The sequence below is a fragment of the Dermacentor silvarum genome, chromosome 6 (assembly GCF_013339745.2).
Source record: "Dermacentor silvarum isolate Dsil-2018 chromosome 6, BIME_Dsil_1.4, whole genome shotgun sequence".
NCBI lineage: Eukaryota > Metazoa > Arthropoda > Arachnida > Ixodida > Ixodidae > Dermacentor > Dermacentor silvarum.
In genome coordinates, this window is record NC_051159.1 from 36,717,962 (window position 1) to 36,742,940 (window position 24,979).

The following is a 24,979-nucleotide window of genomic DNA, read 5'->3' on the forward strand; positions in this document are numbered from 1 at the left end:
TGCGTTTTTCTGCGCCGGGTGATTATAAGCGTTCAGTTGTGTTAATCTTGGTTCTGAACTGTGATGAAATGTGTATATTTGCTGCACATGGTTACTTGTAATGCAGCACCCTTATGCCAGATTCCACTTAACGGAAGGCCTTCAAGGTATATGAAAGGAAACAACTTTAAAGTATGAGGTTCCTGAAACACGTGGGCTCCGAATAACCAGATAAATCATTTTAGGCAAACAATCCGGACGTAAATTTTTCAGAGGCATTTGAAGACGTCTGCTAGTTCTCTTCGTCATGGCGGCCGCTTGTTCTATTCTATAACCTTTAGCACTATAACAGCGCTAATAATGTAATAGTGTAATAGTAGAACAGCCGTAAAGTTGAATCACGTTTCAAATAGTTTAATGACGCATCTAGGCGGCACTTAATCTGCTGGGAAATACAAGGTCCGTTTTCAGCAAGGTACACTTTATCACATCGATAAACGGAAGTGCCAATAACGAGCGATAGTGTAGTAGACACCCAGCAATTTCCGGTTTCCGCGAACCAGTTATATCTGTGCGGCAGCTAACCGTACGGCAAAATTTATTGATACTTGATACATTGCTTAAACTGCTTCCCGGAAATACTGGCAACATCGACGTCTCAGATTACAAGCGCTGTAATTAAATTACGCGCCAGCTAGAGCCCTCCGAAGGCAAGGCCACGTGGATGAAGAACACGGAACAGTGTTCGCCTCTGGCTATTCAGCCTGCAGTATTTCGGTGTTTTTGTTTTCTCGGGCAATTTAGATCGCCAGACGTGGCGTACGGCCAAGTTTATATCGCTGTTTCTCCACTACACTTTCGCATGGCTCAAATTGAATTTTCTCTCGACATGGCAGATATGGCGCCAGGGGTGACTGTGTCGAACGGTGTTTTGATTAGCAAAATTTATTATGTTCGATTTTCCGCGGCATTTCCGCTGCGCCTGGGACACGTTAGCGTCATTTTCATTGGCTATGCCTGTCTCGCTTTTTAAAGTTTGCTTTTTAATCTGGGTGAAGTGTAATCAGTCCCTTTATTGATTTTGGAAGATGAGTACCCGCTCCCGCTTCCTCTCTCTTTCTGAGTGCGCGTGCACTCAAAGGTGTGAGAACAGGAGAAAAACACCGCAAGCGTGATACTGCATATGTAATGCACTCTGCGGCATACGAGAAAGGCGCAAACATCCGCATTGTAGCTGCTTCTCAGAACATGGGCCAGAGTGTGCACTATAGCAGAGGCTAAAGTGGCAGAGAACAAAAAGTCATCAAAAAGTATGTATATATATATATATATATATATATATATATATATATATATATATATTCACAACCCTTACATTAGCGCAACGTCCTGAAGCTCTCAGCTTTCTTGCACATAGAGGTATCTTATGAGTAACGCAAAGGTGTCAGAAACATGCGGGTTCAAGCGATTTTCCCGTCCCGCCCCATCTATACACAGTTGCCATGACGTATGCACTTGCGCTTTTAGATGACGCGACGACGCTCAGTAATAAACCGCGATACCATTCTCACTTACTAAGGGCAGGGTTTGGACTATAGACGCAGATGAAGACACTATAAAGCGCCGCGTATTGCTCCATGGGATTCCGCACGCGTTTGGGGGGAGTGCTTCTTTCTTCGATGGGAATATTTTATCTCAGACGTCAGGAGGAGGCACTTGCGTCTGCGTGATGTTGACATAGTCGCCGTATGGGCAATCAGCACTGCTGTAACACACAGCTTATAGCGCGCGGAGAAAACAGTTTCCAGTGGCACTGGCTGCGATTTCGCGTCAGCAAGTTTACCGCTCATCACAAATCACAGTCGTCCAGCTCTTTGGCATGACTTAACAGACGCGTGCTTCTATGGAACTCAACAGCGCATGCGCTCCTGACAACGCGAATGGCCATGGACATAGCTTGGATGGACCAACGCATCGGTCTAAAGCAAGCGTCGATGCAGGTATAGGGTGGTATAGGGTGTTTAGATTAATACGGGCATGTGTCTTTTCATCGATAAAAACGTAATTTTCGTGGGCTCCCTAGTGGAGAGTGTCAGAATATTTTATCTGTGCGCTCAGACTGCCGTAGCGTGCCTCCTGTTCAGCGTTGGTTTGCCGTAGGTGCCACGCTTATTTCATCGAGTAAGCCTTCTTACCTATTATTACCCTTTCCCCCTCCCCAAGTTTAGGGTAGCCAACCGGGCACTTACCTGGTTAACCTTCCTACCTTTCCTTCTTCGTTCGTCTCTCTCTTGTCTTCTCTCTCTTCCTCCTTCTCTCCCCTTCCCTACGTGTAGGGTAGCAAACGGTACGAACTCAATTTAACATCCCTCCCTTTCCCTCTTCGTCTCTCTCTCTCATCGCGTACGTCAGAAGGTTTGCAGTAGTCTCTTTTTTACTCGCCTTTCATGCGGGCTGTAGCCTTAGGCTACGCTTGTGTGCCGGTCGCCGTGACCGTACTCGGAGACGAAGGGAACGGAGGCGCGCACTTCAACGTCCGCACGGACCACTCCAGCTGTTACCGTCGCGACGACGGCTCCTTGCGCAGCGGAGCGAGCCGCCGCGATCGTTAAGCGTAGATCACGCTTGACGGAAACGCGCTCGCCAAAGCGTTAAAAAGTGCCGTTACCGGTGACACTGAAATAATAAAAAACCGGAGCAAAACGAGAAGACGAAGGATGTTTAAAAAATGCTAGGAACTCCCGGACGAGCGCCTGAGGATTATGCGAGCAATATAGGTACGACTACAAACTTTACGAGCTGATCGCACGGATATTTTTTTTTTCGCTTTTCCTGATTTTGTACGCTTCCTCTGCTTCAGTTCCGTTGCTCATATTAGTGGCGCACTCGTTGTATTGCAGCGCGTTCGCAAGGTTCTCTGTTGCCTCTTTTAAACGGTCGCTTTTCTCCGTGAACCAGTTTAAGAATCATTTTCTAGTGGCAAACGTAAATGGAGTGATGGCTCGAAATCGAACTGCGCTAAAGGTTCTTTCCAGTAGTTCTTTCTGCTTCGATGTCACCATTTCAAGCAAGATGTGTAGGGTGGTCCGTGACACTCAAGAGAAGACTCGCAAATATGCTTGCGTGGTAAAGAAGGGATGTACGTAAAAGCATTTGCATTCAACATGGTGATAGTCACACTTAAAAAAACTGTTTCCCTGCATGGCTATTATTATCTAGCAACATTATAAAGTGCTAAGGTTAACGCAGGACTTTCAGTTGCGTGTTAGACGGGCCAGGAAGTGTTCAACAGAGGAATGTTATCCCTCAGTTGGACCATGAGTTGTTTTAATAGTGAATACTCCACTGAAAGATAATCTCTGTTTTGACGGGCGCAAGAGCTTCGTGACAGACCTCGAATCACCACAACAACAGCTTATGTCCGCTCATTAGGATACGAAACACTTCCTTAATCTCTTTCCGGCGTCAATCGGTGTGTATTCTGGTATTCTTCCTCCTGTTTTTTTATCTTCCTTTCCACCGAGTGACTTAGTTGTAACGACGGGGACCTCATTTGTGTGTCCCAAGAACCATCTCCTCTCCGCAGACCCAGCCCGACGAAGCGCGGTGCGAACAGGAAGATGCCGAATCTCTAGGGCGGAATCGAGAATGTTGCTGCGATGAGGAACATTTCCCAGAGTCCGCTGCTCAGACATGTGCGAGCCCCTCTCGGACGCCCGGCTCGCTTGCAATACAGCGCACTTAAATAGAAACGTGCGCGCCATGCTAAGCGTGCTCATTAGAGCACCTCGTGGAAGGCACTTGCCCCTCTCTTCCCCGTCTCTCTCGTCACGCGTATGTCCAGCGTTCTTCTTAAGCGCACTGTCCGAGAGTCAGTGTTCGAGTGCGCGCTTGGCGAAGCTCCGCGTTGCGGGCCCGTTCCGTGCGGCCATTGCCGAAATCGGACGCATTTGTAAAAGCACGACGCTGCGCCATACCCTCAGCGCCCCGCTCACTTTCAACGCCCCAGCAGCTGAGCGTGCGTTTCTTTCTATAAGCTAGGCTCGGCTCGGCTTGGCTCGGTGCGGCGCTGAATAATCTTCTCGTGTTGCTCGCCACGAGAAGCCGGGTATCGTATAAGGCACCTTTTACTTATTCAGGTCGCACTTTGCAAGTTTCTGCCGGCGCGCGCGCGCTCTTCGCAACGTGCGTATTATGCAGGTGCCTCTCTCGGAGTGTCCCGCGCAACCGCATTGCTTTCCATACGCGCAGCCGCGCAGTCGAATTTAATTCAGCCTTCGCGGGTGTCCTCCTGAATTCGTCATGGCGTCGTTTCTCTTTCTATACCCAACGTTCTAACGACCAACGCTGCTGCGGCGCGACGCGCTGTACGAGTCTCTCGTTTTTTTTTTTTCGTGTTTTTTTTTTTTTTTTTTTTGCGAGGGTTCAGCTCGGAAAGCCACGGGAGAAGCCGGCTCGACAAGAGTCATTAGCGTGTCCGCTTGAGTTAGCAATTTGAGTTACTTGTCCTTCGCTTTCTCGGAGAAGCCCTGTGCGCTTTCAGATCATAAAAAAATGAAGGGACAAAGACGAAGAAAGGTTTCACACACACACACAAAAGAAAAAATAGAACTGGAATTGTCCTGGTTTGGGTGCTCCTAGCAGCGCTCGGCTTGGTCCCGCCTGTTGTCAGTACCGTGGAGAGAACCTGTTGGCAGCGCGACACTAGAGAAAGGACGCACGGCCCCACTCGGCGAAACCGCCATCGCAGGGTTATCTTCTCTTTAACTGTAGTCATAACAGTTGCGCGAGTTTGGATGGAAGCTTTTCGTTCAGATTTCAGAAAGATACTTCGAAAAGAATCGTCATGCTACGTTAATCGGAACTGGTGTCATTTTTTTATGAAACTTTTTTTGCGGTAAACTTTTTTTCTTTTTTTGCTTGCTAATTGGCTCACTAAACGTGGCTCACGTTATGAGGAAAAGCGAAGAAAGCGCTATGAAGGCCGGAAATTTGAAACAGGCAAGTGAATAAAAAGCTCTTCTGTATTGACATTTATTATCTCGGCAACATATAGCGCACCGCTTATACACGCTGCTGTGGCTTTAGTGATTTGCTGTTATTATCGTCGCGACCATCTGTGCTAGTTGCATTACACTGCAGAAAGCTGCTAAATTCTTAAGTAGACTTTGTGTATTTTTATCACTAATGGCACATTAGGTTTTTAAGTGATATCTCGGAGAATCACTGTCCTCCGTATGTTGTGAATAATGTTTAATGGACATCAGCGTAACTGACGTATGATTGGGGGTGCTCCGGGCATACCTCACAGGAAATAAGTAATCGTTTTTTGAAGCAATGAAAAATGGTAAAGTACGCCGACTGAAATAAAGAAACAAGCAATAGCTCTGGATGGAATTCTTTAACAAATACGCTGGAGGCAACGTGTCGTTTTCGTGCATGAACTTATTCAAAGAAAGGAGTCCTTTCTTACGCACGCATGTCGGTGTAACAAAAGTGGCAACCACTACTCAACGATCGACGGTTAACAAAAACGTGTAAGCAATGGTAGGAGGTAATTTCTAATGACTAAGCGGGGCAGTAAATTAAATCACCCTGTTCAGGTAACACAGTGTCATGAAGGAAACAGGTTAGGCCGTTCCGTCACCCATGTTCACCAAATGCCGAGTCTTCCTTTAGCGATGAAGGGAAAAAAAAAGGCAATGCTTCAAGTCAGGACTACCATCCTTGTGGGAAATTAGATAATGCTTATATTGTTCGGCAGGCCAGCGCAAATACTGAATGTAGTTTAACAACTTATTGAGTAAGTTTTCATACATACACATGAAATAGCGTGAAAGACAGCTGCGAAGCAGACTGCCTGTCGTACTTAGGGTAAAACAGCAAGTGAACACTTAGTGAATTCTAATGTAAACATGCCAGCGCTGAAATTTAACTACGTGGAAAAATGTGCATAACAATATAGATTACATGCTATAATCCTTCGCTTCATTATCTGTTGGCGTCGTAGTGTTGTGGCTAACAACCATTGGGTCCCTCGATTCCCTTACTCCTTCTATATATATATATACACACTTTAGCAACATCATGTGTTTATGTTTTACAGGAAGAACTTAAAGAAATGAATCAATACTTTTTTTTCCACCCAAGAGCTGACAGAACGTACTTCTGGTAATGTTCAAGTGCATATGACACTCATATAAATGTATGTGCATTTCTCTTACTTTTTAATGCATTTCCAGTACTTGGTAGAAAACTTTCCTTCCGCCATAGCAGTAAGGGGCGCTGGCTAGCACTCCCAGGGCTAGTCTTGTACTCAAACACAAGTACCCCAAGCAACTGGACGGACTGAAGTGGTAGCTTGGGCGAGTTTGCGAGTCAATATCGACATGACTGCACAGCACAAACGACGAGGACCGAAGAAAAGACACAACACAAGCGTTGAACGGGAGGCTGGCACCGCGGTAGCATTATTAGTAAAGCACAGCACGCGTAATGCGGAGGTGGTGGGTTCGGTTCCCACCTGCGGCAACTTATTTTTTCGTTCACTTTTATTTCCCTTCTCCTTGTCATTCCTACATTTATAATAAGTCATTTTAATTCATTCTCTGATGTTTATGGTGCTTCATTGTCTGTTTTCTTCACGTAGTTGTAACTGATTTTTTTTTCAAGCTGAATTTAGGTATTTCTAATTGTCAAAATGGGTGATAGGAATCTTCTTAACTATGCAGGTAGAATGACGTCTGATCCAACGCAAATGCTGGAATCCATGTGAAGGGAAGCTTTCATGACGCGGATATCTAAATGTTATAAAACGGCCTGTTTTTTGCACCCCCTTTCGCGGCATAGCGATTACTGGGCCCATGACGGTGACAGTTAACTAATGCACTTTCTCCAGGATCGGCTGGTTCTTCTGACGCCCGCTAGATGTCTCGGCAACTGCGCGCACGTGCGTCCTGGGCTACAATGCGCACTCTCATTTATCAATGCGATGTTTCTATAGAAACATCGCATTGATAAATGAGAGTGCGCATCTTTTCCTCTAGAGTTACAGTACTAACTCTAGAGGAAAAGCTGGGCGATAAAAACGGGAACCGAAAGGAGACCGCCATGTTGCTACGACTCATTTTGTCGCACACAATATATTCAAAATAATTTGCGAAAGCAAGCACTTACACGCAGCACGTAGGCACGGACAACGTTTGACGTTCATTCCGTATATTTTTCAGAAAGATCGGATGGCTATTTAGAAAATGTTGATGTAAAATTTACGGTGTCTAAAAGGCTGCGTTTGCAGACGCCTTAACTAGATGGCGCTACCATACTGACGGAGGCTCGGGATCGCGTTATTTTATTGCGCGCCTCGTCTGAATCGCATCTCGTCGTCTGCGCATGCGCGCCTGCATAGAGTAGGAACATGGCAGCGCCCTTGCGGTTCCCGATTTCAATACAAGGGCGCCATGGGGAGCTTTTCCTCTAGAGTTCTTTATAATAACTCTATGGTTTCTACATGCTTCGTATATGTTACAAACTTGCCGTTTCATGCACACTGAGCAAGCCTATAATGCTATCGCATTTAAAAAATAAGTGAACCACTTCGATCCGATTATCTTGCTTCTGCTTGGGGTACACTTCCCGTATTAGCACGACATGCCCCGATTTGTTATTTTTCAGATATTTGATGTGACGAAAAATTGTACTAGACAGAAAGGTTCAGGGAACGAAAAAAAAGTGGCACATTTGTCATTCTCTTTGCCTCGCTATCGTATCGTGGTATAAGACCGACGCTGGAAGCGAAACAAAGTGCGATGCCTGGTGAGAGCCCGAGGCGAGAGAACCGAAACTACGCTTCCGCGATGTTTTTGCGAGGTCAGAAATTGTTTTGCTTTGGCAGAATAAAAAAAAATGAAGGAAAACAAGGTGACGGCTATCACATCTGCCCTATAATGAAACCGTTGTCGTGTTCTCAACGTATACAAAAAAGAATAGAACCGCGACGCAAAATGAAGCAATATACGCGTGAAATATACGAAATATAAAAAGAGATAGATCCGCTGCAATATAAAAGAAAGGGATAACGCAGCTCTTTGAAAGCGAAAACAAGGCGTGGGGAATTGAAAACGGAGCGTGTGGCCTTAGACGCCCGGGGAGAGCGACGTGTGACTTCTGGTAACGCGAAATGGAAACTTCAAGGGTCACAGCGGAAAGAGGAACATTGTCAGAGGACGAAGACTGAACAAAACTTTAACAAAATAATAAATCATAAGTGTATAGCTAGAAATGGGAGAAGTTCCATGCGACCTTCTCTCTAGGGACAGGGTCGTTTGACTTTTCCCCCACTTGCGTTGTAGTGCCGAGTGTCTCTGACTTGTCATCCTCAGCACAAAAATTTTGTTCGAAAAAAAAACGTTGCGCATGCGTATGGCCAACTGAGTTGCGTTTCTTTGCTTCTTACGTCACGTTACTGTGAAAAAAAAGAAGCAGAAGTTAAGTAAGTTGTTTACTGCTTTCGTATGTATTCTTCCAAAACTTTAATCAAGTCCGCTGTGAATTTCGTAAATGAGATCTTATCTGCAGCAGATTGTCCTGATTTTTTAACCGTAAACATGTCAGCTCTATTCCTTGGGAAATCCTCTTTTGCCTGTATATATTTTGTTTAACGCGGAATGAAAGCACTATACGAACTTACGGAGGAATCAAGTGAGCAGACGTCAGGAAAAGATTAAAACATCTATCGAGAGAGAGCGAGAGAAAGAAAGAAAACATCTTTACTGGCCACATACGCATAGTTCTGTGCACAGTTCGCTGCTATGGGTTATCAGAGTTTCCTGGATGGTTGCCGTCGGAGTAGGACTGGTTCACTCTATAGAGGGAACTGTAGAGTGAACTATATAGAGTTTAGATTGAAGCATGTTCAATGTGTTCATGATGGGGTTCTCAGATGAAAACAGTACAACGCTAAAAATAGCTTTTTTTCCGATCTTCTTTATGGGCACTAAATAATCCCCCGAAGAAGATGAACTTGCGGACCTGAGAATACAGCTATTTCGTCAGAAACATTGTCGATGGATGAGCGATTCGGGCACTGGTACACACCTTGAAGTGCACCGCTTTAAGAGAACGCTTATAGTGTTCCTGTGCATCGTGCCACGTGTACTCAGTACTCACTCTTTTCCTCTTTCTATTCCCCCTTTCCCTTACCCCTATTGTAGGGTTGCAAACCGGACGCACTTTCTGGTTGACCTCCCTGCCTTTCCTCTCTTTGCTCCCTCTCCTCAGAAACACTCATCCTTTTTTTTTTCTGAAACGCGTACACGACTGTATTGTTGTCGCTAGTTGTTAGGCTACAGTATGCCGCCGCGTTTTCTCTTGTATGCAATTTGGGAAGCCATTTTCGTCCTTTTTCGTTTCCAGTGATCGAATCACGATAGATTTCGTCGTATCGGTGTTTCACGTCTCTGTCTTTTGAGACAGAAAAAAAAAATCTCGAACTCATTTTAACTTCTTCCCAGCAAATATTAACCCATAAAGTTGCTAACAGTGGCAGAAGAGAAGGGCGATTCATGTCTTATAACAATTTCGATTTATTACAGTGACGGCTTCAGCCAGTACTGTGAGATAAGAAATTCTCGATGTTGAGGCGCAATTTCGATTCTCGTTCACGAGGGAAAAAAATACATTTGACGTGCAGGACCTTGAAAACACAAACTACGCGAAAACTAAAAACAAAGGAAGATGTTTCACTTCAAAGGATGAGGGTAAACAATAGTGTCAAAAGGATTGACGTGAATAAAAGAAGAGACTGCGCTCAAACGCGCAAAACTAGGGAGAAAAAAAAAAGAAAAGAAAGTCGCGAATTCGATTTTGGAGGGCGTATTACAGCTCGTCTTCCATTGCCGTCGAGTTGAGGAAACAGCGACCGGCATTTGCCCTGTCCCCAAAACCCGGCGCGAAGCACAATTCGTGTCCGAGTTTAATGGCCGGCCACAAATCTCTTCGAAGGGAGATTTCCCCCAGCAGTCCCTGATTTCCCTCACCCGGCATACTCTCTCGCCCTCCAGCCGCGCATTGGATGTCGATTGTGCCGCGCCAACCCGGCGTCCGAACCTCGGCATCCGCTCCGTCGAAGAATACCGGAGCTCTGGGCGCCGACCGTTCGTTCGCCATCGGGTGTCGTGGATTGTTCCAAAAGTTCCCTCGTTCACATTTCGAGCACGCAGGAAACAAGCGAAATTGTAAAAAAAAAAAAAATAGCAAAGTGGGAAAAGTGGGCCAAATTGTAAGACTCAACAAAATTATACGAAACGTGCGAAATTGCTACGTGACTTCAAACTACAAAATGTGCCAGATAGCAAAAGGCGGAGGATTGCAAACGTTTCGAAATTTTTAAATGTGCAAATGAAAACGTGTCATTTCGCTTCCACTTTCTCTGGCTTTTGGCTGTTGGTGACTATTCCCCCTTTTCTCTCTTCTTCTTTCTCCATCTCAAACACAGCAGATGTGCGTTCTTGTGACGAGTGGATCGTTTAGGTATCATTCCTCTGTGGTTCTAGCTATAAGAGGACACTTCTTTTGCAAATCTATTTCTACTTATCTGAGATGCAAAAACGCCTGTGTACGGTGCATTGGGTGCACGTTAAAGAACCCCAGGTGGCCAAGTTTAATCCGTAGTCCCCCAATATGTCTCTCGTCTTGTGCCTCATAACAAGATAGTGGTTTTAGCACGTAACACCCCAGATTCTTTTTTTGAACATTTACGCATGACCTAGGTATTCTGAATAAACGGAATGTCCATCTCGCTGACGAAGAAAGGCTGAAATATTTGTTGGGCACTGTGTCGTGTCTATCCAGAGGGAGAGAAAATATGGCGAGGTTAAGCTGACGCACATCCAGTTTGCTACCCTTCACTAGGGGAAGGTGATTTAGAGACATAGGGGAGAAACAAGCGGAAAGAAAGAACCCAAGTGGCGCGCTCTAACGTGAATGTGCAGACCGGGCGAATAACTATTGTTGCGGGGTCAAATCGAAGGATATCAGGCGTGACTTTTTCTGAATGACTTTGTTTACTAATAACTCTCTAGCATCGATAGCCTTCTTTTCCTTTTTTTCTATTTCTCTTTTAGTTAAGGCGTCACTGCGACAAACAATATAACAGTAATCGTATAATTAATCCTTACATAGCTCGCACGTCCGTAATTGCGCTTCGATATGCTCACAAAATTTACACCAAGCCCCATTAACAGCCCCAATAAAAAACTAATTCAATTTTTCAGCAATGTTCGTCATTTGTAGATTCGCATGCTTCAGCAGACCGCGCCCCTTTCGGTGCTTTTATTTTTTGATCTTGCTAATTTTCTAAGAAGGTATTATTACTACACGACATAATTACAATTCTTTTTACAGTAGAAATGTAATCTCGTTTCTTTTTTTTTATCGAGCAGCAGGCTTACAAGCACTTTCGCTTGTAGTAGGCGCTAAGATGAGTCAATAACCCCTCCTTTCATACTTGTATATCATTCTTTCACTCATCAGCGACGGCGATAGATCTTTTCCAATTGACTGATATCATTTGTTTACGTAGAATCCACGTCATTTAGCCTTTTCTTTCTTTTATCGCTTGCTATGCTCATGAACGCCGTCTAGTGATGCCATCGGGAGGTCCCTTGAATGTCGAAAGTATGTAGCAACCGATGTTCGGAAGTAAATCTTCGTGTTAACGTCGTGTTACGCGCGCAGCCAGTCAGCGTAGCGTCAGCTCACTGTTCTATGGCGGCGAAACCCAGTGAAGCTTGTCTCTCCAGCGACGCTTCGCTTCACTTTCCACCTCACGTCATCGCGACCTTTCTCTTCTATTACATCTTGCTCGGCATTTTATAATCGCCACCCCTCCCCCCCCCCCCCTTTTTTTTTCTTTTTGCACCACGCCCACAAGACGCTGTGCGCGGCGCCGTCCGCCGGGATCTTCGCCCGGGCTTGCGAGAGGTTCTTAGCACGATCCGCCAAACTACACCTCGCCGCCCCTTCCGCACCCTTGGCTTCGTTCCTCTTTCAACCCCCCCCCCCCCCAACTGCCTCCTCCTCTCGTCTGCCGTTGTCTTGAACTTCGATGTAATGCATCCGCGTGCCCCCCCCCCCCCCCCTCCCTTTCACCTTATTTCCTGGGCCTCCTTTTTTCGTAAAGATGACGGAGGACGCGCGACTCCGGGTGCCCCGAAATTTATGCATACGACACACGCTCCAGTGACCGCAGGTCTTTCGACGTTCCCCGCCCACGACTGCCGCGTTCGCGCGATCATTGTCATTATCCCGCAGAGCTTCCGAGAATGAGAGAGGAAGAGAGAGAGAGGGAGAGAGAGAGCAGGTCCCGGCGGAAACGGCATCGACGGGTGCATCTCGTCTTGTTCACCGTCGCTTTCTTTCCTCTAGCTGCCATTTAATCTTGTTCCCGCTTGTTTCCCTTCGGCAGGCAAGAACGAAAGAACTGCACTTTCGAGTTCCCCATTTTTCATAGACCCTTCCATGTTTTTTTTTTCCTTCCTCTCGTTTCCTTCGCATTCTTTCCTCCTCCGCGTCGTTTTTCTTCCTTTCTTTTCCCCCTCTCCCCTTGGTGGAAGTAATGCGCACGGAACCCCAGGCCGCCTCTGCAACAGTATCGCTCCGTCATAATCCGTGGCGTGCTTCGACGCACAAACGAAAAAAGGGAACTGAGGAACGTAAGGGGGAGTGGGTGGGGGGGGGGGGGGGGTGAGGGAGGATGCACAGACGTTGCCAGGCGTCAGTAACGCTGCCGCTCCGAGCCCGGCCGACTCACGCACGCACGCAAGTCTCGGCCGCTTCGCGAGAAAAATAACGTCGGGACCACCACAGCTTAAAGAGCTCGATATTTTATAGCACCGCGAGCTTCTTCAAGGCGGAAAGGAAGGGCCGGGAGGAGCAAGACGCGAGGTGTGAGAAAGAAGAAAGAAAGCGGGAAACGAAAAGGAGAAAAACAACAACGCACCATGTTAATGACGCAAAAAGAAAGTAACTGCCACGCTGGTCCTTCTCCTCGGAGAAGGAGTGGACGTGCGGAAGTGAAGCTTGGCAGCGAAGTGTGCCTCGCAGGCTCCCTCCCTTTTTCTCCCATCACGGTAGTACTTCCGTCCGGACTCATGCTGGGCGTGCGAAAGGAGGGATGCGATTGTCCTCTTCGGCGCAGGAGAAGAGCGTCTCTGCTCCGTGCTCGGCAAAAGGATGCTGCAATGCCCCGGTGAACCAAGCGCGCTCGGCATGCCTTTTGCTTCGCATTCGCCTATTGGTTCTCTGGGCTTCGTCTTTCTGCCACCTTCATCTTCCATAAGACTTACCCTATAGAGTACTCGAATATGAGGTCTCTATTACTTGTTTTGTAGGCTTTACACGCCGCCTCGCAGCCTCACGTCTTCGGGATCTTTATTTCCAGCTTTCGTTCCGCTCCACTCCTGCTCTTGGCTCTTCGTGGCATAACGCACTGCTATGAGGCTACCTGCACGCAGAAAGTTCTTGTCTTAACGTCATCCACAAGTAAAACGTTAATGGAGCAAAAAAATATCATCAAATTAAATGCATAACGCCAATCGTGTCACCGGACCTCGGAACAGTTTCAAGCCTCCTTTTTGTGGCTTTTCGCTCCGAGGTCCATTTCCTTACATTGTCGTGGGAATCAAAAAACGTTTCAGACTTCAATCCAGCAGTTGCGTTTTTAATTATATCCCCTTGTGTCCGTAACCGTTGTGCAGGGTAACAAATAGGGCCCACTTTGAGTCAATAATCCTGCCTTTCCTGCCGTAAAGTTCACCCTCCACCTTTCGCTCTCTTTCGCGCTTTCGGAACATGCACATTTCGCAGACTTGACCTTTGTCGCAAATAAATTTCCCACGCTTAGGCATGACGTACGTGACTGAGGGACCATCTTTCGGCAAACTTTTCACCTTCAAAACACAAGATCGCTTTTCCTCAAACTCATCGACTATGCGGAGAAAGCGCCCTTAGTTCAGGGAATGGGCAGGTTGCGTCGGGGGCTCGAGGTTGTGGAAAGCTTGGTCAAAATGGCGCAGTTAACAGCGGCATTAAATGCAGGCAAATAATCAGAGCTGATTGTTGTATCTTGTGCCTGCCAGCTTTAATATGCTTCTCTTGTACAAGGGCGCATCATTATCGGTTTGCCGAAATGCCAACTATGGTTTAAACTGGTGCAAGAAGGAGAATCACGTTCAACTCAGGATCTTGTGTCCAATCTAAGCGGCAATCTTCATGGTTTCACTTATAGGTACTATTAGTGGCAAAACGCAACGCACCAGATGAGGAAAACGAATTTCTATAAAGTAATCAGTTAAATAGTTTGGACTTGTCAATTTATATTCTGCGGGGGCTAACACTGCAACTGACCAATTTCGACTAAATTTTGAATCATCGAGCATCCGCGATTCGGATGCGCCCGCAGCTCTTTCGATGGTGCTTTTCCGATGACCAATGCCAAATATCTCTGGTAAATTACCGTGCCCGATTGCTTTGTCTCTCATGGTTCTTTCAATACTGAAGTCCTTTGTGCCATGTGAAGTGAGGAAGTGAACTTCCAGGAGCTCAGGGTTTATAAAGAAAGGCGTTCATTCATTGTTCATTGAACGCCTCCCAACGTACATTTGCTTTCTCGAGCTTTAGTAGTCGTTCCACTCAGTCCTACAGCTTCCCCGAAATTGTAATTGAATGATGACGATGGTAATAATGATGCGGATTTTAATGGTATCTTCTTTGAAATGGGATGGCGACAAAGAGCCACCTATCCTACTTGAGCTAACAATATTTTACTGCAGTTTGATACTGCATGTTACGCTAGGACCGCGCGCCCTCTGTTGAGCCGCACGACAAGTTCTCCAGATAATACGCAGAGCGCGCGCACTTCGAACCGGTCGCAGTGACCCGGTTGCGGCAGCTATTTTTATCGCTGATATCATCGCATACTTTCTTATGTTAGGTTGCTGTGTTTGGTGTCCGGCAGTGGGAACATCCTTGCGCGGCATGTAGCTTCATGCGTCAATGCAGTATGTCGTCGCTTTCGGCGCGAAATTCTGCGATGATTCGAATGTTTATTTCACAGTAAATCCCCGCTAAAAGGGGGGCATATTACGGCACGAGGACATCACTGGGGTTGTGACTGTAACCTTCTCGCAAAGGGGCGAGTTGTCGAGACCGGGGCCCTTAGCTACTCACATCGGAGGAGACATTCGGGAATGTTTTACAAGCATCTGTTTCTTCAAGAACATCTCTCTTGTTTCGACGCTTCGCCGACGTTCTCATCTTGCCGCGAGATGAAAAGTTCGTTCGTTATTTAGTTCGTGGCTCAATGGGCCGATCGACTTGCGCAGATCAGGCTTGAATAATGTGTCCTTAGCTTCAATGTCATTTAATGATGCCGAATAAGATGCGATTGTGTTTGCGAGCTACAAACAAAACAGCAACGGTTCTTTCAAGTTACACGCGTCCCCTTTTCGAATCACAGTGTGTTCCTGTGACCCTTTAGGATTGATTGATTAGAGTATTAATTGAAAGGCTTGTATTTCAAGAGAAGCACGAGGGCAATGAGACACGGGACCTAGCCTGGGTCATCTTCTTCTTTCTGGGGTTTTACGTGCCAAAACCAGTTTTGATTATGAGGCACGCCGTAGTGGAGGGCTCCGGATTAATTTTGACCACCTGGGGTTCTTTAATTGATGCAGTCACTGCAACTCCAACCTCCATTCGGACTTCCTCGACGTGAAGCTTCGCATCTCTGTCGCCTTTGGTTAGGAGTTGCCTTCACAAAGGCATACTCTACATTAATTGGAGTGACCGACAGTGCAGCATGCGAGGTCTGCGGCACCGACGAAACTATTGACCACCTGCTGTGCCACTGTCCACGATATGCTCAAGAAAGACAAGATCTTGCTAACGCGCTAAAAAAACTGGACGATCGGACGCTTTCCGTGCAGGTGCTGCTGGAACACCGCCCCCATCGCTCGTCGGCCCATAAAGCGGTGAAGGCACTGTTGTGCTTCTTGAGGACGACGGGCTTGTGTCAACGTCTGTGACTATTAGTGCACTAACACACGCGTCAGCGAACTAACCGCTCATTTCTCTTCTTTCCTTCCCTCCTCTCTCTCCCTGTCATCTTTGTGTTCCCTCTTCCCATTCCCCCGGTGTAGGGTAGCCAACCGGACGTTATAATGGTTAACCTCCCTGCCTTCTGCCTTTCTCTTATTTCCTCCTCCTCCTGGGGTTCTTTAACGTGCACTACGACGCAAGCACACGGGGTTTTTTGCATTTCGCCTTCATCGAAATGCGGCCGCCCCGGCTGGGATTGGATCCCGCGATCTCGTGCTCAGCAGCGCAACGCCTCAGCTGACTGAGCAACCGCGGCGGGTGCAGCCAGGGTCAGCGAGTGTACATACTCGCGATGCCTACACGCATCAACTGTCTCGTTTTCACTCGTGCTCTGGAAAGCATATAATTACTGCGGCCTGCCGCTGGTCAGAACGATAATACTAACCTTTAGGTCATTCTCAGAGGCCGATATGAAACGAGCGCCAGATAAATAAAAAAATACGAACGATCATCAGAGCGTATCGCTAAACACAGAGGAGAGAGAGATGCTTGCCTCGTTCAGCCGAGCACAGGTGGCTTTCCGTAGACCACAGCAATTAACAGTACAGCGTCGTCGGGACCACATCATTAAGCTCTGTCGAGAACAAAGGGCAGGTTAAAAAAGAAAGAAAAAAAAGATGAGGGAGTGACAAAGGGGGGTAGTGCTCGGCCTTTGTGCGAGCGCGCACAATGCGCCTATGTGTCCACGCCCGGATCGTCGTCGCTGGTGTGTGTGCGCTGCATAATACAGCGTATACTACGAAAACAGCGTCGCTTCCCCTCCGCCCCCCCCCCCCCCCCTTCTGGTTCTGGCGCAACAGAGTGCTATGGGGAGTCCGAGCGGAGCTAATAAACGAGTCACGGGCCAAACAAGGGCTACGGTGCTAAAAGGCGCGTCCGGCACACGTAAGACGGGAGCCGCAGAATCGCAGGCTGCGCGCCGTCGCTCGCACGGTAGCCGCCGCTCTCCACCGCGGCTGCCCAGGGGCTGAAGCGGAGCGGAGGGTGGTGGCAGGCGGGCAGGAGGTGCGCGCTGACACGGAGCGGCCGCACCTCTGTTACGCTCTTTCGCGGACCAGCCACTTTCTCACAGGCATTTCTCGAGTGGAACGAAGAACCCTACGCACTCTTGTGTGTATGATCCTATAGGGCTCAGAAATTGCTATTATGTACACTTTCACTCCGCTGCACTTACGTAGCATGGCGCTGGCATATTGTTTTCTTTATGTGGCCAGACAGTTGTCGGATTATACGTTGACCCAGAATGAGAACAAGGACGGAAGATCATGGGCATGCACTGAAATGTTCCATAAAATGTGCATCAATTGATAATGCGTGATGTTCGAGCTTTCTCGAGGGACCTGGAAACATTAATCTCGACAATGTCAAGTCGGGAAAAACGTTCCCTAGCAGATAGTGCAACTATCCTTGCAGGTGTACAATGTTTTGTACGCATGTTCGTCTTTTTTTGTGAATTTGCGCTGCCTGTCCGTGAAAGAGTGCCCTTGGAGCGTAAAATGTGGCGATTCCTCTTGCTCGAGTCTAATCCTTTCTCATCCATCATCCATCCACCGCTTACAATGGGCAGGTCTTAGGAAAACTAGTATCTGGGATGGTTGGCACTCCGTCTTGATAACAGCTTGATAACAGTGGCAGATCTTCGCGATAACGCAGGCGGAGTGCCGGTCGGACTACTGACGAAAAGATAAAAGGAAAAGAATTGCATTAGCATGGTTCCATTGTTCCGGCCCCGGTGTCGGGAAGCGTTGCTGGAGTTCGTGTTGATGAAATCAATTTGTGACGCAAATTATAAACTCGCATTTCAGCGTCAAAGCGTGTCATGAAAGTCACGAATGATGTTATAGCTTTTCAAACAGTTCTTGCATTTCCTGTGTGCTTCAGCAGTACAAGTGAACAACGCGCTAAGATGCTTATCGCACAGGCGAAGTGTTGTTTGAGCGTTGAAAGCGAGTGAAGTGAGGCCAACAGAAATCAGTGTCTACGCTCGTCGTGTCTTTTTCCGTTGTAACAATGTTCCGCCTCAACCAGAGCCACCAAGCCAAATTTTCACTCCTACGTCGTTGTCGTGGCTATGAAACTGGGGCTATAACTTGCAATCTTCAGGAAGGTGATAAATATAGTTCAGTTTATAAGAAAATCTTTGGGCTCATGACCAACAAGAAGCCATGCAAAAATGTGCTTTGGCAGCATTAAACTATTTTTTTTAGGAGAGCGGCATCACTGGGTGCTATTAACGGATGTATAAATCGTTTTAATTGTACCAGTGTTCTTTATTTATACTACCGCTTTGTACGTTATGCGATACTGTCGCTTTTGTTTGCGTTGTTGCTCCGGGAGATTCTTCGTATGCGCTTAGGATACAGGTGAATAAGGAGGTAGTAATTTTATTTCGAATAAAAAGAAACAAACACGAAAGCCGGCTGGCCTTCATGCTTGCGCCCGGCAGCTAGGGGCCCTCCGTCCAGGGCTCCTGTGCAGAACTCTGCATGTAACTCTACAACGTGTTCGCGGCACAAGACATAGCCGGGGCCACATCTGTGCGCCCATATCTCCTTCTTCTGTCGTATAAAAAAAAAATAAAGGAGCCTCTTTCTTACCGTACAAAAGCGGCACAGAACACTCGGGCGTATTTAGTGGCACGTCCACTCCCCTGTGGCGGCTGACATATGCAACCTCTCCTGAGGCACCCGAGAGGGCCACACGGGGGCAGCCGACGCTGCAACGCCGAAGCAGCAGCAGCAGCAGCGGCACCGGCCGGACAGCCTCGTTCTCACGCCCCTGGTGCCTGGAAAGGTCGCTGGGGGAAGGGAGCGGGGAGGGCCTAATTGCGCCCTCAGGCAGTGGCAATGTCATTCTCCCCTGCCTGACTGGGCCTGCCTGCGAGCTGCTCTGGGGCTTGGCTTTGTTTCTTGCTTGCTTGCGAGGGCGAAGTCTTCTCTTCCTCCCCTTCGTGCGACGCCATCTTCGAGACGCACCTTCCACTGCCCGAATCTGTGCAGCGCGCATCGCTTCCCTCGCCACCTTTGGCCCCGGGGCCCCTCTAGCAGGGAGTGAGTCTCCAGATACGGCTCGCCAGTTTCTATCTCGCTGACCAGCACGGGCTGGACACGCCTGAGGTTAAGCGGCATCTTGTAGTGCGTGGTCGCGAGCCCCAGATGCGCGTACAAAAAAAGGGTTCGGGTTCGCTGCCTCTCGGTCGTGAGACTGTCTTGCCTGCCAGCGTTCGAGAACAGGTTCCTAGGGGGGGGGTCTAACTCATTCTCGATGCACAATTCGCGCTTTTTCGCGTCCCCAATAAGCGTCGTACCTGCAAACCTGGTGCTACTTAACATCTCGTTGCTGAAATACCGAGACGCAATGACCGTGCGACTCGTGTGAATGCGACCGAGGAGGATTTTCCGTGCGCTTCGCGTCAAGGTATTGGCAGCGATCGGGAGCTCCCATTGCCAGTTATTATATGAGCCACTTGCGCCGTCGATTTATCACACCTACCTGACGAGCTCCTTCACGCTTGGAGGCACATTCTGCTTTTTTCGGAACTTTTGGCAGTGAACGTAGCCTGACCATTTCCCGTTCTAGCAAAACCTTGCACGCCTTAGTGGCTCGATGGCTGTGGCTTTCCACCGCTGAGCACGACGTGGTGAGTTCGTATCCGAACCGAAGTCATTACTGTAGCGGAATGATGCAGCAAATACTCGTAATTTACTGAAATTTAGGTACAAGTTAAGTTAACTAACCTTAGGTGGTCGAAATAAATCCGGCACACCATCTCACTACAGCGTCTCTTTAGATCTGCATGGCGTATTTTGAAAGTTAAATCTCAGCACTCAATTAATCAGCAATGTTAAGTGTTCCGCTGCGTAGGCAATTTTTACGTTGAGGTTTCAGAAAAGTGCGTTGCCATGATGACGTATCTAACGACGCGTTCAAACAGGAAGCCCGTAGGAAGCCTGTCTAGCGCAGTATACTTGTACGCTCTCAATTCGCCGTTCAGGGTTTGACAAGTGCTACAAGCGCCAAGCAAGTAAGCGCAACTGCTTCAGAAAAGAGGATGGGAACGCGTCCTATGGTGCTGTGCGAACGCCAACGTCGGTACAGGCAGCTAAAAGTCTCCCGGACAGTTCAATTCTGGTCGGCTCCATGGCGGGTGCAAGATAATCTCTATTAAGGAGACCGATAAAATAAATACGTGGCATGTGGCTCAGGCGATAAGCGTGCTAGGCAACGACCAGAAGCGCGGCATCCTTTTTTCTTTTTTAACATCGTACAGGACAGAGGTTAATAACACGCGCAAGGAACGACATCGTCACTGATTTGGAACCACTCTCTGGATACTCTTCCGTGCTCGAGTGCGTGCGTGCTCGCTTCCAGTCTGCCCCGAAGCAGGGCAGGGTTTCGCCTGGAAAAACAAAAATGAGGCGAACTTTTTTTTTTAAGCGGCGTCACCGAAGGCACTGCGCCTTCTTCCGCCCTTTCACTTGCCCCCTTCCTTCCCTCGCTGCTACCGCGCAACGTCTTCGCCTTTCTCCGCTCGCACACGTTTCGGCAAAGCAGAAGCCCCTCCGGTTCTCACCGGCCGGCCCTATTACAGTAGAGCGTCACCGTGCGTTCGCCTTCCTGGGCCTCCTCTCTTCCTATTTTTTTGCCGCTTCTTGGCGCGACTACCAACGAGATCTGTCCGGAATCACCGTGGGAACGGAGCCCGCGCTCTCCCTTATCGAAGAGCAAGAAGGCAGTCGTGCTTCGATGCGGCGCATGTCTCGGTAGCCGAAACGTCCTTCACCTTGCCGCCGGCGGCCGGTTTATCTGACCGCTCTTCGCATGCATATCTATAGCACGTTCGCTTTATATCTGTCTTTTTGGCTCTCTCTCTGTGCTTTTACTACCGCATGGCTCGTGCGTCTCTTGTTTGTTTTGCTTAGAACCAGGGCGTTCGCCTTTTCCTCGCCACCGCTGCTTCCTCCCCCTCGCGCTGTTACGCGGCGGATGCGCTCTCGTTCTCCTTCCTGGAGCAATTATCGGCGACGATGACGTCCCGACGAGCTAATAACATTTCGAGTGGTCGCCTTGACCACGGAAGGGGCCGGACGTCTTGCGGTCGGTGTCCTCGCCTCGCCCGGGAAACTGTGCGCGAATATCGCGTCTCTTGGGCTCCTTTCGCGTTCGCGGAGAAGTGAACATTTACGTGGGAGCCACGGGACATTGCGCACTTCCGCTGACTGCCGGTACACAGCGCCACTTCCGTCGATGGCTACCGCATTCATCAGGGAAGCTGGGCTGAATTGTAGCCCGCTGCATTATTGAAAAGCAGACGCGAGTGTAAATGCAGTTATCTGGGTAGCCGATGCAAAACGTAGCGCCCCTGACTGTTACAACGGGGTGCGTTTAATGCTGCCTTAGACACGCGCCATACGGATTTGGAAGACGACGTTACTTGCAGATGTGGCACGATGCGCACTTAGCACGATGTTGTCTCAACGCACCGACTATACGAGGGGGATGGATTCAGGTCGACTGTGTACACAGCATGCAGTCTCTGCGGGATCTAAGCGAGTGTGCTGGAGGCTGTACTAGACTTTTCTCTCGAGAGAGGGAAGATAAGCATGCGGTGAAACAAAAAAAGCAGTGCCGCTTTCATTTCCTTAGTTCACGAAATGCCGGCGAGTGCCTCGCTTTGACGGTCCTTTCAAAGGGTATACGCCAAAGTACCTATATAGCTCCTCACGGGGAGGAGTCAATATAACCTGGAGCTGCGGCTATACATCAGGCGTTGGTGCGGGAACTCCATAGGGAACAAGCCACGGCAGGTCGGACATCGAAACCCCTGATCGATGAAGGAAGGCGGCAGCCCATCGCCTGGCAACGGCCGCACCGGCTTGCTTGGAATTTTCTCCATTAAAAGCGCGCGCCTCGACGAAAACACCCGATGCACTCCATTCTTTTCGCGGCCGCATATAGACTACCTTCCGGCCCCTCTTTGGCCGCGTCGCGGTGACGCATTTCCGATACACGCACCGAGAGAAGCCGTAGATACGAAAAGCCTGGGAGGTTCACCTGTAAGTATGTGGTTACCCCTTTTATGCTCCCGTGTATCCTAAGCCACTCACTGCCTTTCAGTTCTTGTAGAGATCTGTTTGTCGGTGAAAGTAAAACGTTGTAACGTGTATCAAGAAATTGGCCTTGCAATTACTTTAGTGGTTAGCTACGAAGGAAGAGCGCTTATTCCTTTAAAGGCCATGCAGCGCGGTTGACCCGGAAGAAAGAAGTATGTGCGTACATATCTGCACCACCGCATGAGCCGAAGAATGAGCGTTATTAATAACGCCGTCGTTGACGTCTCAGCCGCTCAGCCTGAAAAGGGCCACGTGTCAGTTCAGTTATTTTGCCCTTTTGTTCTGCGTATCTGGTTTCTTCTGTTCTTGTTTCGTTTCGTATTGCACAGCCCCTCGAGTTTGTGATTGATGATTTAGGTATATAGCCAGTCATCCTATTGCCTCCCCCCCCAAAAAAAACAAAAAAAAAAACAAAAAAAAACAACAACATTGTATCGTTCATTGAGCTACTACGGCTACGATTCACGTTCTGTGTAGTTCGAAGTGAATGCCTATCTTCAACATGAGCGATGAATAAACGAGCAGCGAAAAGAAACTTCGTTGAATCTTAGCTAGCCGCAGCCATCTTCTTTATTTTCTTCATTTCTTCCCGCGCGTTCTTTCGTTGACCCTTAAAAACTTCTCCTCTGGAGTCATTTCTTTATTGGTAAAACGAAGGGAAACCCGTTTTGTTACGCATAGACACGGTGGCACTATTCAACGTTCTGTTTGTCTTCATAATGAACTTTCCCAACTCAGTGTGAAAAGGTTCCCAAATGACGTCAAAGTTTCGTAGCAGTTCGATAACTCAAATCTATACCCTATTTACGCCCAGCTATTTGCATTTAGACACGGGTTAACTGATAAAATGCGCGATCGCGCCCGTGTCGGGTAGTGCGTATAACCTCGGGCCGTGGCTTTGATCATGACCTATCACCTCATTACTGTTTTGTTTGACTTTGCCTTATAAGGAGAAGAGCGTTTCATTTAGCGGATGTCTGCTTGTTCTCCCGCTTTGTGGCACCTGGCTAGAAATACTGAGCAAACGGGCTCCTTAAATCGAGTTATACGAAACAGAGCCAAAAGCCGAGGTAAGTGGCTTCCAGACTGCAAAAAAAAAAAAAAAAAGGAAGGCGTCTCGGATTTTTATGGAGGTCACGTCTCACTCGCGAGGCGACCAATCCTCTGCGGATACCTTCCCCAAGATTCATCGTGTGAACGACGAACGGCCAGACAGGCCCGATGCGCATTGGAAGCCGATATTTCTCAGCCAGGTTCCAAGCCGAGCGCTCCAAATATATATACCGCTATAATGAAGAAACGAAAAAAAAAAAGATGAGGTGGAGCACAGAAGGAGCAGAGAGCGGAGAGAAGAAAAATATTGTAAGAGACAAAAACGAAACAAAAAGGCAACACCGGACGGTTCCAGAACAGAAACATGAATTAATTGCGGCTGCCTGACCTATGCCGATTGCAGTCGGTTCAGGAGAAGGCCTCCGAAGAGGGCGGAGGGCGTCTCCTCCCGGGACGTGCGCGGAATTTATGTGAGTCCGAAGTGGCTGCCGTCTCCTATTTACGAGTGCATGCGACGGAAGCTCGTTGGCTCTCTTCTCGTGTGGACACCTCCTTCGGCCCGCTGCGCTCATTCATGGGGGAATCTGTGAGTGAGCGGACTGCGGATTCCTCGTCAGACAAGATCCCCTCTCTGCTGCGTTATTATTTTTTGTTTCGTTTTGTCGTCGACTGAAGTTTATTGTAGGCTAACCCCAACGGCATCGCGTAGGAGCGATAGAGATCGGATTGATTCGTGGGGTTTAACGTTCCAATCGAGGCGAGGCATGAGCTGGGAGAGACGTCGTCGCTGAGGTCCGCGGATTTACTTTAACCACCTCGATCATTATAGGGTGCGTCCCACGGAGGCAGGGTACACGAGCGCCGTTTTGTTTTCCTTCACGCCGCTTACGGAATGCGGCCGCTGCCACCAGGGAGTAGAACCCGTGGCCTGGCGCTGCTGCACAACGACGGTAACCAGAGAGCCACCGCATGTCCTGATGAAAATGAAAGAATTTAAAATTGGTTCCTTACGATTCATGGGAAGGCTGTCATTATCTATCTATCTATCTATCTATCTATCTATCTATCTATCTATCTATCTATCTATCTATCTATCTATCTATCTATCTATCTATCTATCTATCTATCTATCTATCTATCTATCTATCTATCTATCTATCTATCTATCTATCTATCTATCTATCTATCTATCTATCTATCTATCTATCTATCTATCTATCTATCTATCTATCTAATCTCTTTGTTATTGTAGAATGATCTTTCTAACACGAATCCATGTGGTAGTAAGCGCGAATGAGCCAGTCTGCGGGGTTTTCTTCTAAAAGCAGCGTTCACGGGAAGGAGCCATTCTCCACTACCGGGTTAGCGAGTACGTATATGGAAGCTTCCCAAGTGCGCTCGCGTTCACTTTCCCGCTAGTTATATGCGGGTTACTTTATTTCTCTTTTTTCCTCCGCCAAGGAAAGAAGAAAGTTCGGCAGTTCGCGAAGCAACTTGGCGCAGAATCCGTCATTCGAGCAGTTCCTCCTCTCACCACACTCAGTCTCCATACCACCTACCCTCTCACTCGCCTTTTATTTTTATTTTTTCGCGCTTTCTCGTGTCCGATGCGCCCAAAAGCAGCAGCCTCCAATGAACGAGCACCGACGGCGCGCTTAGAGAGTCCTAGACGCCGA

General features: G+C 48.1%; 1 protein-coding gene across 3 annotated transcripts in view; it reads left to right on the forward strand.

Moving 5' to 3' along the window:
- Positions 1–24,979, forward strand: part of LOC119455428 (nephrin-like) — a 286,932-nt gene that overhangs the window by 208,506 nt on the left and 53,447 nt on the right. The gene's annotated exons all lie outside the window — the stretch shown is intronic.